Genomic DNA, 16,772 nt, shown 5'->3' with positions numbered 1-16,772 from the left:
GACTTTTTCTGCTGCGGTCATCAATTACTTATTTATAAACTTAAAATGTCTCATTCATAACTATTAACTATAGGCCAAATGTGCTACTCTTATACATGTTGAGCAATCATTACATATGTGAGTAGACCCCCCTGAGATCCTGGGACAGCTCATGTAGATATGTTTTGAACATGGATTACAAAATTAGGTCCTACATTTTTAAAAAATAAAACAGCCAATTAAGCAGTAATAAAAGTTGTTACAAATTGCATCCACATCAGATTCTGCCTGGGTACTTAAGTGGCAAGTTTTAGTTACATTACCACATCCATATCCATGGACGGTTTTCTGAGTATGCCTTAGGAGGCTATGAACTACCTCTTTTTAGTTTTGAGATGGATCAACATCCTTTTCAATACTATACTAACCTGGGTAATTGAAATCCAGCTATAAAAGAAACTAGGTTAACCAGAGTTTGATTATGCCCTTCAGGATAGTACTGAGTATGAATATTTGCCTGCTTTCCAGACTGGCCATCTTTAAAGCTTCTCTTCATTTCGCTCCTGGGTTAGGAACACAGGGTGAAATCCTGACCCCATTAAAGTCAAAGGAAGTTTTTCCATTGACATCAATGGAGCCAGGATTTCAAGCCAGAACTCAGCTTTTCTATATCCTACTGGTTGGCTTTCCCCTTCATCTTTAATCCTTTTAACCAAAGGATTGGATGTCTCAGACCTTGGCACAGTGTTGTACTGTATTTAATAATGACTTCCTACATGTTCTGGAGGCATGGACAAAAGAGTTAATCATCTTCCATAAAAATGAAATTAGCTCAGAGCTCAACCACCCTTAGAGAATAAAAGCTGTTATAAATATGTGCTAAATATCATCATTAATTATTGAAAGTCCATTGTCAAGATAAAAACCATGGTTGGGCCCTCGCCCGAGAACTACTTGTAAGGTCCAATGAAAGATCCCAATTACTTCAAGCTAAAAGTACACTGTAGCATATTGACAAAACTATCACTTCTTAGTCACACTGAATAAATAACACCTGTGCAAATAATTTTAAACAATGCTCATATTCCTAAAAGTGTGCAAAAACCCCCCACCCACAACTAGTTGTAAATGAATCTATGAATATTAATATTACACCAAATACCTGTGTACACACGACTCTCTATATAACAATGTTGCCCCAGGTGTGTATAGTGTAATCTAGAACAATACTCTTCCAGTTTTCTGTGAACCTGTGTGCTTACTGGTTGTACACACACACCAGACCTAAAGCCTTATATCTAAATATACAGACATATTTTACAGACATATTTACCTGCAATAGTCCTTTTAAAGACAAAAAGAAAATAAACAGAAAAAATATCTAACATGTTTTACTTTTAAGAGTGCAGAATTTAAAACACAGCCTACATACACTACAATCCAAACGTCTGATTTTGCAAAGGTTTTTGGTCTTTTAAGAGCCTCCTAAAGTTGGGGTCCTACTGTACAGCAAGCAAGCGAGATTATAAAGCAGTTTGAGGTTCTTTTGAGAAGAAAAGCTTTTATGCATTGAACCCCACTATTTAACCTCTGTAAGCTAGGCTCTGGCACCACAACTTTCCAGGGTAATATTCCTTTTTATATTCTTGTTCCTGCTTAACTAATCAGCTATTAGTCTCATGGAGTTGTCTTCTGCCTCTATCTTAACATAAAAAAGGTCTTCCTAATAGGGCTTCTCTATTCAGTCTGTTCTGAGATAGGCCATGTCAGTCATAAAAACCCGGGTAATTCTTGCTAGATGAGAGAGCTACCTCCTTAGTGAGACATTTCTGCTAATGGTTTTTTACAAATTAATTCTTCTCTGAATAATATGAGGATTTCCATCTGAGGCTAACCAGACACTGGACATCAATGCAAGTGAGTGAATAAAACGCAGTTTTAATTATGCCATTCGCATTGCATTGGTCCACTAAGCTAAAACTCAGTGACAGGACCTTTGCCTCTTATGGTTTTCATCAAAGAGACTATGTCAGACACTGGTGCAGATCACACCGTGCCAGAACCATTATGAGAAAGTGCCACTGTGAATTCAATGCTCTTTGAAGATTTTTAAGGCATAGCTGTTGACAAGTCATTGTTGCAGTCAAGGGCATTTGGTGAAGAATGACATCCCTCTTTCTGTCACTGAATTTCAGCTAATAGAAGGCAGTCTGAGCCACATTAGTAGCTCAAACAGTATCACTTTATGACAGTGCGGTAGGTTGGTCAGTGTAGAATCGTTCCAGATGCTCTGCATCATGTGGTCTTTGACTCAGCTCACCCAGAAGGGGGTTTGCTCTTGTTGCTATAATGGAACAGATCAGGAAAAGTACAAAGCTAAGAAATAAAAGCAATATAGGTCTGTGTATGTTCACAATGCATCTAACCAGGCAGCAACAGCGACATAGAAAAAGTATAACTCTACCAGCAAACACTTCCTACCTAATAATGAACTTCCTTATCAGAATTTTTTTTTTTTTAAAGAAAAGAATAGCTAGCTGCTTGTAATGCCTGATAATCGCACAGAGTCTTTTCTCCTTTCAGGATACACAAACCACAGAACTCCGATGACTCACCCTGAAAGAGCTTTTAAATATACCAGGGACGGAAGGGCATGCTGTTTTTGCCTTAAAACTTCCTGTCAAACTCAGAAACTGAACATATGTAAATATTTTTTGGACAAAGTTCTACCAATAATGAGAAATTCACCTCTCTGTAACCCTTCCGGTGAGAGAGCCTTGCCTATCTTTTGAACTGTCAGATTGTATCCTGTTTGCTGCACATATCCTTTTTTATTACTGTCTAAAGCACAATCTTTTAATCTATGAAACTACTGTCTGCACACCAAGGGCCATAGTGTCTTCTTGTGAGGATGTAACTCATTATCTTTAATAATTACAAGTTGTGCGTGAGTTGACTTTCTGTCAGTGGGAGATGAGTTATTTGTCTAACTCATTTGGACCGTATGCTCTTTGGGACAGGGACTCCCATTTACTAGGTGTGACGGGTCGGATCACAGAAACCCCCTTGGGGCTGCCAAGCAGGGCCGGTGCAAGGAAGTTTCGCGCCCTAGGCAAAACTTCCACCTTGCGCCCCCCAGCCCTGCGGCAGCTCCCCCCTCTCTGCCCTGAGGTGCCCCCCCATGGCAGTTCCCCCCCTCTCTGCCCTGAGGTGCCCCCCCCACGGCAGCTCCCCACCCCAGCTCACCTCTGCTCCGCCTCCTCCCCGAGCACACCACCCCTCCCCTCCCAGGCTTGCGGTGCCAAACAGCTGATTGGCGCCACAAGCCTGGGAGGCGGGAGAAGTGGAGCAGCGACGGCGTACTCGGGGAGGCGGCCTCAGGGAGGGGGCATAGGAACACTGTAAAAAAAATGGGGGCACCGCTTTTTGGGGCCCCCAAATCTTGGTGCCCTAGGCAACTGCCTAGTTTGCCTAAATGGTAGCACTGGCCCTGCTGCCAACGGATGTGTTGAGACTACTTCTGCCTCTGCTTTCCCTGCCAGGTTGGGACTCCAGCACCCTGCCTTGTTGACCCAGACACGTCAGCCTGCTCCAACACAGACCCAGGGTCTGAACCACATGTCCCAAAGCTGCAGACTTAACTGAAAGCAACTTAAGAAGTGTTCCTGTCTTTAACACTCAGATGCTCAACTCCCAGTGGGGTCCAAACCCCAAATAAATCCATTTTACCCTGTATAAAGCTTATACAGGGTGAATTCATAAATTGTTCGCCCTCTATAACACTGATAGAGAGATATGCACAGCTATTTGTCCCCCCCTCCGGTATTAATACATACTCTGGGTTAATTAATAAGTAAAAAGTGATTTTATTAAATACAGAAAGTAGGATTTAAGTGGATCCAAGTAATAGCAGACAGAACAAAGTGAATTACCAAGCAAAATAAAATAAAATACGCAAGTCTAAGCATGATACAGTAATAAAACTGAATACAGATAAAATCTCACCCTCAGAGATGTTTCAATAAGTTTCTTTCACAGACTGGACGCCTTCCTAGTCTGGGCACAATCCTTTCCCCTGGTACAGCCCTTGTTCCAGCTCAGGTGGTAGCTAGGGGATTTCTCATGATGGCCGCCCCATTTGTTCTGTTCCACCCACTTATATATCTTTTGCATAAGGCAGGAATCCTTTGTCCCTCTGGGTTCCCACCCCTCCTTCTCAATGGAAAAACACCAGGTTAAAGATGGATTCCAGTTCAGTTGACATGATCACATGTCACTGTAAAACTTCATTACCCACTTGCCAGCACACAGGTATACAGGAGGACTTACAAGTAAAACAGAGCCATCTGCAGTCAATTGTCCTGGTTGATGGGAGCCATCAAGATTCCAAACCACCATTAATGGCCCATACTTTGCATAATTACAATAGGCCCTCAGAGTTATATTTCATATTTCTAGTTTCAGATACAAGAATGATACATTCATACAAATAGGATGAGCACACTCAGTAGATTCTAAGCTTTGTAATGATACCTTACAAGAGACCTTTTGCATGAAGCATATTTTAGTTACATTATATTCACACTCATCAGCATACTTTCATAAAATCATATAGAGTGCAACGTCACACTAGGTTTCTAGAGGGTCTAGCACAAGGGGGCCCCAGTCTGGTTGGCATCTTGATGTTACTGCAACATAAACATTAAATAATCAAATAATAGTCATCCATGGAACCACAAGTGTGAATCCCAATAGAGCCGACTCAGCCCCTGATCCTTCCAAAGTAAACACAATGAACGCCACACACTTTACTATGTGCATGGCTACCAAAGGAGACCTTAAAAACGGAGGTCCTCTTTGCTATGGTGGACATCGGGAGTGAAATCATAGTCCCATCAAAGTCAATGGCAAGACTCCCATTAACTTCAATGGGGTCACGATTTCACCTTGGGGCTCTTTTGGGCAGGCTTCTTCAGGGGTCTGTTCTGTCTCACCTGCTGCCCAACACACATATAGGGCTGCTCAGGGAAACAGTGAAGCCTGTTGGGCCTCAGTGTCATCAATATGCAGATGTCAGGCAGCCATCCATCTTTTTATTGCACTCAGACAAGGCAACGTCTTCGCTATCCGGGTACCTGGTCATGAGATGAGAATGAGTTGTCTGAAGCTCAATTCAGATAGGACAGAGAGGATTCTAGATGGATTGGGGAAGTAATAAAGGTGAAATTCACCTATGGGCAGAGAGGCCGCAGGAGGCCTATGTACTACTTAAGACCTCAAAGTAAAGTGAATTGGTGCATTGGCCTTTTCTGGGATTCTGTACAGAGGTGGATTCCATCCTTCGTGAATGATAGGAATAGCATCTGTACACCCTTTGCCAATGGAGTTCTTATTATGGGGAATTCTTCTGAATCCCTAAATGCCCCAGGAATTGCAATTTGCTGCGGTAGCCAGAAGTATCATTTATCATTCATGAATGGAGTGAGGATTACAACTATTTCTCTGAGTGACAGAAATCCATGCCTTTGTCACTCCCAGAGTGAAATACTCCAGTGAGAACTGCACAGACTGACACTTGAAGACCATATAGAAGTGGTGCAACTTGTTTACTCAAGAGGTGTAAGCTTCAGGGAGCAAATGACACCATACCTCCAAGACTGCACTGGCTTCATTCATGCCATGCAGGTTTTAAATGTACCCTCTCCAAGTGTTACAAGTGACTACATTTCAGTGGTGTTTTAATATGCCTAGTTTGTTTAGGAAGAGAGGCTCTTTACAAATGTAAATTACTACACTTGAAATGTTTAATCCTGATTTGCATTTATCTTTCAGCCAAACTAATATCTCTCTCTTAGTTGGAAAATTCTCCCAAAATAATTGGGCAATGCAGGTATGCATTATCAGTACAGATATCTGTGGTCCACCAAACTCTGTAGGAAAACTTAAATCTAATTTCGAAATAAACTATATGAAGAACATATGCTTTATTTTTGTACTTAATTCACATTAAAAAACAAAAAAAATCCAAATATACCTGAATCTGTTCCAGAATGTCAGGCTTGCTGCATGGGGGCATCACAGAAACCAGGGGCTCTTACCCCAAATGTTAGATGCAGCTTGTAGAAAAGCTCATGGGGCTTTGTTCCTATGGTGCTCAGGAGCTTGCAGACTTCTAGAAGGAATGTTGCAATGGGGAAGCAGACTGTGGTCAGCTGGAAGCTGGGAAGAGCAGACCGGGCTAATTGAGGAGACCAAAGAAAGCCTTGCTTTGGAACCTCTTCATTTAAAAATGTACATGGTCAAGCTGCTAGTGGACAGGGGCCAGGGAAAGGACCTTTCTTGCATAATGTAGGTCTAATGTGATCCATTTGATTATCTTAATTAAAAAGCCAATTAAATACACAATACAGCTGACAGTTTTGCTATACAATGTAGATGTCTCATCGATTTCGGTTTACATAGGTTTACAGAATGGTTACGTTTCTGAACCCTCACTTCTCATTACCACCCACGTGTGCATCAGTCTGCATTCACACAAGCTCTTTGCAGATCTCAAGAAGAATGAGCCCACAGAGGCTACAACAGGAAGGAATTGTAACTGCTGGATGTGATGACAGAAAAATTGTGACTCATGTGAAAGTCAAGCACTTGGGGCAGCGTGATTCACACACATTTATAAAGTTTAGCTGCCAAGCCCATCTAGTTCCCCAGGACAAAGAAACTCACTAAACTAGCTGCTCCCTGCAAGCACCAAATAGGATATCCGCTAAAAAGTCAATTGTAAATTAAGCATACGGAAGAAAAACGCCACTGAACATACTGTACAAAGTCCCTGTACATTTCATCTAACAGTACTATAATTATACCTAACACCCCCCTGGGACGGAACCATCAGGTCTTCCATAGAACATGGAACACTATGTGTCTAAACCATTCAGATTGTGCTCATCACTGTACCATGAATGCCTAATAAAGTTACCATCACCACAATATAAAGACCCATGAGTGCTCCACTACCCTCCCTCCTTCCCCTTAAGGAACCAGGGAAATCTATAGTTAGCTTAAAAAAAACAAAAAAACCCTGCATTTCTTCATCTCACATATTCTTTCAAGATCTGCAATCACATCCTAGTGCTCAGTCTTTTCTTCATATTTCTATGGCCCACATTATGCATGGATGAATCAGTAGGTTGAGGGAAAGTCAAAGCTTCTGTCAAATCCTTGCTTTGTTAGCACTAGCAAAGTCCTACAGCAGGAGTTCTCCACCTTTTACATAACACAACCCACTTTTTCATACCAGGATCGTCTTCCAGTGTCCCTGCCTTCTAGACAGGACTCCCTCTCCTTAAACAATAGTGGATCAATAGAGTGCTCGAACCCCACCCTCTTCCCATATAGACACATACTCTAACACCTGTTTGCAACCACCAGGTTGAAGACCTGTGTCCTACCGTAGTGAGATCTAGCAGAGGGATTCAGATTTTAGGCCTACTGTAATCAAGTCTATGGGGGTGATTATGTGGGGTTGTGACGGGGCTCACTCACAACGCTGGCACCTCCTGCTGGCTGTCTTGCAGATAAGCTCTCCATGTTAGCGCGCCCTCTTCGGGTGGTGCCTCACCACCGTCACTCCTGCTCTAGGACCCACATCTCTCCAAGGACCGCGATGCCCTCTTCAGCGACACAGGCCTCCGGCCACACCACACACTGTGCTCCCCCCTTCCAGGGGACCTGCAGTCTGCTGTTCCGCCACTTTCCTTAGTGGCTACTGCAGCAAATTGTCTGTCCACTTCCTCGTGGCTCCAGCATCCTGTTTGCCCTTTCCTCAGGGCCTCCACCTGCAAACCCCAGCCGCTAGCCAGGAGCTGTCTCTCGCTCTCCCAGTCCCTGCTAGCAGTACTGCTCTGTCCAGGGTGCTGGCAGTTCTCTCAGTCCTTCCTCCCTGGGCTCCCAGCAGAGAACTGCCCTCTCTGCCCTGCAGCTCCCTTTTTATATGGGCCTGCTTGGCCCTGATTGGCTGCTCCCTTCAGCCCATCTCTGATTGGCTGCCTCCTGCGCCGCTTCTCTAGGGCTCTATTAACCCCTCAGGGTCCCATGTCGGGCCAGCGCCCCATCACAGGGTGTACATGGCAATTTGCTGCAAAGGTCACTGCTACCCTGAAATCCTTCTCTGTGGCACAGACCACTGAAGGGAGAGGAAGTACATACATCAGGCAAGACTGAGACAGGCCTGTGGGAGACTTAAAAGAGGCCTGGTGAGAGCCAAGGCATTTGTTGATGTAGATTATATGTGCATTTTTGTGCACATGATAATGAACCTACCTTTCTGAACATCAGGTCCTAAGGGCCAGACTCTGTCACCCTTACATACATCGAGTCCCATTTTCTTCATGAGGATTTCCCTCACAATAAGGTCCCACTCCATTAGTAAGGGTGTCAGGACATGGCCCATAATGTTTATAAAAAACCTTTGCAAATATGAAGCACAATTTAAATGCTAATTATTAGATGTTCTTAAAGATGATCAGCAACTAGGAGCAAGAAAACTCACTGGATGAATTTAATGCTGATGTCCTGAGCTCCATCTGTCGATAATGGCCCTATGCAGTGTTTTGTAGCTGTGTTGATCTCACGATCTTGGAAAGACAAAGTGGATAAAGTAATAGCTTTTGTTGAAGAAGAGCTCCGTGTAGGCTCAAAAGCTTGTGTCTCACCTGCAGGAGTTTATCCAATAGAAGATATTACTTCACCCACCTTGTCTCCATAATGGGCCTGTTCCTTTTATGGATTTTCAGGCACTGTGATCTGCAGGCCACACTCATGCGATTTCCCCTTATTTGCCCATCCCAGCAGATTTCACCACACTGCCCGCTGACTCCTCCTGAAGGCGCATCATCCCTTCCAATACCTTTTAATGCACAAAGGGCCCTTTTTCACTACCAGGGGAAGGAGTACTTTCTGAAATCACTGTTTCTATTAGTACTCATTTATGCAATGGCATTTTCTTGTGTGTGGACAACCCAGAAGTCACCACAGCAAGAAATAGTATTGATAAGATGTAGAAAGACAATTAATTCAGGGAAATCCTGTGGCTTGTGTTATACAGAAGGTCAGACTAGAAGTTCACAGTGGTCCCTAATGGCCTCATAATCTATGAATAAGACAACTAAAAATAGAAAACACCTTGTTACCATGTTTCTGGGGCTGGACATGGGCACAAGAGAGCGTGTTTTGGTCATAAGGACATTGTTATAAACTATCAGCACATGTGATAAACACTCTGGGTGAGAGAGAACCTATCAAGGCTCAAATTAAAGGGAAAGTTGTAGGGGTGGCAAAGGGAAAACAAAGTTCCTCTTCTCAAAATAAGTCAATCATCTTAATCTCATAGGCAAGGACAGAAGTATTTCCATTAAATATTTACTATTCAAGCCCTGCTTGTCACAGTCCCTATGAACTTTGATTTCTTTCCTAGAGGTTCAATTCTATGCAATGTCTTCCACCTAATTAATATACAACATTAGTTCTATGCTATATGCAATTAGCCAAGAGAACTCACTTTGCCTATTTTTTTTCAATTTTTTCAATTTTTTTCATTGACTATTTGTTTTCTTTTTTTAATCTTCCTCCTTCCTCTTTCAATGTTCCCCTGTAATCAAAAATACAGAGGAGATCATGGAGTAAGAGTCCAGTCAATACAATCATATGTTGCAGGCAATCTAAAAATTACACAGTGGGGCTCAGCTCTCCCTTACAGCTCTACCAAACACTTAAATAAATAAAAAGTGAGATTCCATTGGTTAAAACACTTTACAGTGTGCAATCCCTGTCCTGTTTCAAACACACACTCCTCCCACGTGGAGAGTGACTGGGAAGGGGGGAAAACTTGAAAATGTGTAACTAATTATTTATTCATATTATTAAAAGCTCAGCACCAGCTGTTGCAGTGCTGGAGACTGAATGGTGATCAATGTGCTGATTTCAGCTGTGATTGCACATCACCAGCCAGAAGAGCAAAAGGAATCCGCTGCAGTGAACCTGTGTAAGTGGCAAAGGAGACAATACAACATGCAGTTGGGATGCCAGACCTCTGTTTAGAACAGATTGCATGGTTTTTATAATGATGGTTTTAGAATTAGCAAAACATCAAACTATTTTACTTCAAATGGAGGGTGAGGGAGAAGAAGTGTTGAATAGGCCATGGACAAAAGTGATAGGTTAGGCTCATCATGATCACACATGCCACTCCTGTAGATATATAACCTAAATAATTAGTAACACAATTCACACATGCATTCTCTCTCATGTAACTACTTGTATATTTGTGAGAGGTTTAATCTTTTTTCCTCCATAATATTCAGGTTCTGAACACCACATTACTTGTATTTATTCAAATATCTTGATATTAACGATAGGTGAACCTCTCAGTAAGTTTGGAGGGTCCATCAGGATAATAATCACCTATCGGTATTTCCTTGGCCCAGAAAGCAGCCTGGAAATCTTGCTAGGAGAGATTTGGAACTGCACTCACATGGTATTTTCTAACAGTATTTTGGTTCTTCTGCTTCCAGCTGAAAACAGGAAGTGATACAATAAAATGCATCAAAGTGAAAAAAGAAAAGTTAACTGAATTTTTTCCAACGTTTGGTTCAGGGTCAGCTTAGATTTTGGCTGGGGATCTGAGTTGATATTTGTTTTATCTGAATCACTTCACCCACCCCTAACTGGTATCCTGTCTTTTAAAAATACATTTGGAGGCTTATCCATGCTTCCAACTAGTAAATAAGCCCTGTACAATAATAAGAGAAGCTTCTCATGACCTCAGGAAATTGCTCAATAGCTACAGAGCTTGGGTGGTTTCAAGCATCACAAATGAATTACTGAGGTACCATCTTTTTTGCCTCTCTGTGAAATGCAGAAAATGTGCACTTCCATAAGGCAACCTCAGAACAGACTGAAGATGATGCCAAGAAAAGCAGATCATACATTTGTCCCATCATGACAGATTATTCTGCTTTCACATGGACTTGTTTTTCATGTGGCAAATAAGCATTTATCAAAGCAAGATATCTAGAAATATGTTGGATGCTTTTGACAAGTTGTGGTGGGGAAACACACTGTCTGTGGTAGATGGGGCAAACAAAGGCTTGCCTTTTTAGACAGGTCATGAAGGGAGCTCTTCCCATGGTCTAGGCATATTTTATTGTTTTAAGGGTTAGAGAATCTTTCCAAATGCTCTAGTAACCACAATCTAGAAAGCAGTACAAGCCAGTGTGTGGCCTCCAGGAAGTTCAGGTGTAAAAAACAAATCTTGAAACCTGTTGAGATTGGCGTTAAACTACTCATATGGGACCAGAGACTCAGTTGATGTCAACCATGATAACTCCTTTGACTACAATAATTTACACTACCTCATCCACATCCGGGATCAGCACATAAGACGAGTGCTACCAGGGACAGAACTGAGAAAGGGGAGCTAACCTGCCTGTACACAAGAGGTGGCATAACTGGCCTGTAACTCAACCAGTCTGTGCCTGTGTTTTGTTGCAGCATCGAAATTCATGGGTTTGGCTGAGCCTTCATTCCTTTGGGTCACTGAGAAAGGACCTTTTTATTTTTGTTTTAGATCTCTATACCTTCAAAGACATTACAAATGGAAAAGGCCTACTCAGTCCTCTAACCCAGTTTCCTGCTAGTGCAAGAGTCTTCCGTACAGTACAGGTTGAACCTTTCTAATCTGGCACCCTCGGGACCTGACCAGTGCCGAACCAGAGAATTTGCCGAACCATGGGAGGTCAGTGCAGAGTGCCAATGGGTCTCCATAGGTGCAGGAAGTAGGGGTGTGGGGAGTGCTGCAGCACCTCTAGTCTTTGCACCCAGCCTGGCCCCCCACCCAGGAGCCCCACTGCCACCCAGGGTCCCAGCCACCGGCCCCAGGTCCTCCTCCTCCCTCCCGGAGCTTGAACGCTGTAAATCAGCTGTTCGCGGTGCTCCGGAAGCGCTGGGAGGGAGAAGGAGGAGGAGTTGGTAAGCGTGGGGCCGCCAGCGCAAGAGGCACAGGGGGAGGGGCAGCGGGGGGAGCTTGGCGCCGGTGGCTGCTCCGCACCCACTAATTTTCCCTGTGGGTGCACCAGCCTGGAGCACCCATGGAGTCAGCACCTACGCCGGACCATGGATGTTGCTGGACCAGGGAGTGTCGGATTAGAGAGGTTCAACCTGTATTTGTTTCTAGTGCTTTGTCCAGTCAGTTTTTAAAAGGTCTCTAGATTTGGGGCTTCCATCACCTCTCTTGTGAGACTCATTCAGAGTCATTTCATTGTGAAGAACCATTCCTGCCATTCCGCCTACATTTTCCTCTTCTTGATATTATCCTCTTGCTTCTAGTTTTATCCCCTTATATCCTGGTAATTAAAGGCCTGAACCAAAGTCGATTGCAGTAAAGAAAATCATTCCATTGGCTTCAACAGACTGTGGATCAGGCCCTATTTCCTTTTCTCCCTTGATATTATCTCCCTGAAAGGAGAGACTTACACAAACAGCTAGCAATATTTTCCCTGTGAAGTACCAAGATTGTATCAACAGGAAGACATTATGGGGACAAGCTTTTATATCGACAAGTTCTGAGCTTCCTGAATTTCATTGGTGTTTGAATTTATTAGTTGCTTTGGTAAGGTAAAAAGGCAAAGCAAAACCTTCTCCCCCTGATTTGTACCCCACCAAATCTCATGCACCATTGCCAGCATCAAACATTCAAAACTCATGTGTCGGGGCACAAATACCGTGAGTCTAGCTTAAAAATTCTGAGAGTTTTTTAAATAATTTGCCTTTCTATTGCTGATCCTTTAGGGTTCAGATTTTCAAGCATTTCTCTGCAACCGTGAGACCTAGAATCTTACTTAGCTTTCATTTAAAATAAACAAAGCAGAGATTCTCACAATCACACAATTCCAGGAACAGTGGCCTTAAGAAAAACACCAAATATCACAAGTTTTGCAATAAAGACAAGTAAAGGTGGCTGGAGAGTTGGGTTAGATTCATGGCAATACACTGAGAAGTTAGGTAAAAACAAAATACTGTTGCTGACATGTTGCAACATAACACTTCTTTAATTTCTTAGAATTCAGAATGAGAAACCAAAAACAGAGCCACAACTCTCCCCATCTTACTGTAAGCTAGCTGGCTGGCTGCAGACTGATGGTTGCTAGGCCCAGGTTACGCTCTTCCCTAGAGACCCCCTAGCCTGCAAGCAGGACCAGGAAAAAAAACCCTGAAATTTAAAGTGACAACCTACAGTTTTAACAGAGTTTTCAATACATCACAATTTGTGCAGGAGAAAACACCACTGGTTCAAATCTGGCAAGGGCTGCTCCATCATATCCTGCACCAGCTCAGCCACTGAACTCCACCACCTCCTGCGCCGCGACCCTCCATCCTGTCATCTGGAGAGGCAGGAGGTGTGGCAGACAGCTGCTCCTCTACACCCAATTCCCTGGTCCCTGGGAGGCCTTACGCTAGCAGCATAAGTTACAGCTGCAGAAAATGGTTGAGAATCAGGGAGCCACAATCTGCTCCCTGTTGACTGCTGCACACACACTGCACCTGAACTTTGCTAAGTCTAACACAGCCTGTGTGCAGTGGAGAATCTAGCCCACAGAGATCAAATAAGTTGATTAAGAAGCCTAAGCAGGTGACAGTTTTATATAGTAACTTTTCTGATTATAACCACACTAACCACACTCCTGAGTGTAACCACACACTTACCAGTCAATCTATAAAATTCAGCCTTTTTGTATCTGCTTTAATGCACTGAACTCAGCTGCTGTTCTTTCGTATTGAAAATTCTCAGAACAGTGGCTGTTATTACCAGTATGCAAGGGGTGTGTCACTTGGAGTTTCCAAACTTGGGGCAGCAAATGCCTTTTGTATTAAGCAAGAGACATGAAAGGCTAAATTCTGCTCTCCATTACTGCCATGTAGCCCTACTGTAGGCAATGGGGCCAATAGATGAAACTAAGAGTTGAATATGGCCCAAGGAACATCACAAAAGGCTGTCCCCAATCTGCAGTCCTGCTCAGGTACTGTCATTAATAGAAATATACTGAATGAATCAGAATGGAACCCTTTTGTTCTCCAGTACTCTATATTGGAGTCAGAGGATAGGTAAGTACACACTGCAACTAAGGACAAACTAGCTAGAGCTGAGATTGAATGGAAGGTATATATCCACTGTCTACATTTAATTCATTCAACAGATGCAGTTTTGCTCTCAGAGAATCTCCTGAGCTTGGGTTTTTACTATTTTAGGAAACAATATCATATCCTATATGCCTTCTTCCTCTTCTCATGTGCTGAAATTACAGTCTATTTGGGATTGAACTGGAGTTTGGGGATTTTTTTTCTTCCTGTTACTTACAATATGAAATCCCGTAGATGTTCGTGTACTGTAAAATGTGACACCTTTTGTTATTTTTCCCCTGGATGGTTAATCATGAATTTCTTGGAAACTTGTCCTTCCTTGGCTTTTGTGACTCCATCCTCTCTTCCTATATATCTGATCACTTACATCTCATTTGGTGGGTTCTCCTTTTCCTGTCTGCACATTTTGGTGGTTCTCCACCACAACTCTGACCCTGACCCCCCTCTTCTATGCTCTCTCCCTAAGGGACATGATCAGATCATGCCGCTTCAGCTACCATTGTTATGCAAATTACTCACAAATCTACCCTACCACTCATGAATTATCTCCATCCATCCACTCCTCCAACTCAGCCTGTCTTGCCATCATCGTAAGTTCGATCTCCTTCTCTTTCCTCCACTCTCCCTTCTTGCCTCCCATACCTTTCGGTGTCTTTATTGATATTACCAGCCTCCTCCCATAATGTGGATAACACCTTTGACTCTGTCCCTCTCTCTCTATCCCAAACATACTAGTAGAATTCAAATCTTGCCATTTCTTCCTCCCTAATGTTTCACAGAGCCAAGCATTTCTCTCTGTCCACCCTCTTGCCCAGAACCTTACCTCTGGACTTAACTATTCCAACCCGCTCCTCCCTGGCCTACCCAAAACCTCTAGCTCCATTCAAAATGATGAGGTTGTGATAATCTTACAGACCTTTTATTCTGTCCAAATCTCCTCCACTGGCTCCCCTCCCACCACTGCATCAAATTTGATTTTCCTATCTTCACTTTTAAGGGCCTTCACAGCTCCTCCCTTCCTTACTTATCTGCTCTTGTATTTTTTGAGTGACTACATTCTCCCTCTACTCCATGAATGACGCCAGCCTCGATCACCCATTCTTCCACTTCCCCCACAAGGGCCTTTGCACCTTCTTACACATTGCACCTCATGCATGGAGTGCTCTCCCTGGTTCCAGCAGGCATTGAAAGAGAGGCAGGATGGCCCAGAAGACAGGGCACTCCAGAAACCTGGGTTCAATTCTTGGCTCTGCCATTAACAGGCCACTTCACCTCTCTATGTTTCTATTTCCTCTCCCACCTTTTTTCTGTCTTGTCTAGTTAGAGATTAAAAATCTTTGAGGCACGGATTGTCTCTTATCATGTGTTCATACAGTGACAGCCACAGTGGGGTCCCAATCTTGGTTGGGTGCTATTGTAATCCAAATAAATAAATAAATAAATAATAAAAGATAAGGTGCTGACAGCTTTATTTTTCAGAGCTTTGTTTGTATCTTTCTACTTGCTAAAAACCTAACAATACAGGGCACAGGCTCAAGCAATATAAACTACTTAACACAACCCATTTCTGGTATTAAATGGCATTTTATTTGCTGTTTGATTGGTATGATTTGATTTATATCACATCTCAGATGAATGCCTTCGTGTCATTTTTACCATGGCTCTCTGACTTTGCAGCATATAGTAATCATCACTATATCTATGCAGACTGGAATAGGGTAATAAAAAGAGTAGCTGTAACACAGTTTCTTCTTCTCTCCTAATATCAATAACCCTTTTCTTTCAGAGACAAAAGCCACTTGCATGGCAAATTGCATCATTGCCCTGTAAAATACTATATTATTGACTACTATTTTTCTGATACCAACCAAAGGAATTAATAGGAAACCCACCACCCCCCTCCCACATTTACTCTTATTCAATGGTGTTGAGGACTTGTAATAGTTTCCAAAAAATGCTTGTCTCATTGCAGGATTGGGTCCTAAGCTGCAGCAAAGTAAAACATATCAATGCCCTGAATATGACCTTCAAAGGAAAAATAATTTGGGGCTTATAGCAGTGTTTGCTTCTTTATATGTGCAAAGAAAGCCTATTTAACTCCAGTGCCTCATAAACACTTGGGAGAAATGGTTTCTTCATTCAAGGTTCTACTCTCCCATACCTTTGTTTATAATGTAATTGCTCATAACTTATACCTCTCTGAAATCCTCTTCCTCTTTCCCCCCTCATAAAAAGGAAGGACCGCAGAAGAACCTGGGAACATCAAACCTGTGATCCCTGATATCTCTAAGATTAAAAATATCAGGAAAAAATCAGCTCTTCTTCATAAGTCACAAGGAAACAAACCCATTTTAAAAACATCTATTGCAAGTCACCTTGAAAAGCCTACTACTTATAAGTCTACTGAGAACTAATTCCATTAATCCTTGCTATTACCCACTTAAAGAATTCTTCCCTTTTCAATTTGTATTTTGTACATAAAGTTTGGCCAACAACATTTCATGCCATGGCTTATTAAACTCTTTAAATATGCTAAACTTCCTCTTTCTTCCTGTCTATTTTTTTTCCACCAAAGCCTTCCGGATATTTGTTAGAAG

Source organism: Terrapene carolina, unplaced genomic scaffold (genome assembly GCF_002925995.2).
Source record: "Terrapene carolina triunguis isolate 2854851 unplaced genomic scaffold, T_m_triunguis-2.0 Scaffold35098, whole genome shotgun sequence".
Taxonomy (NCBI): domain Eukaryota; kingdom Metazoa; phylum Chordata; order Testudines; family Emydidae; genus Terrapene; species Terrapene triunguis.
Note: the sequence above shows the minus strand (reverse complement) of the source record.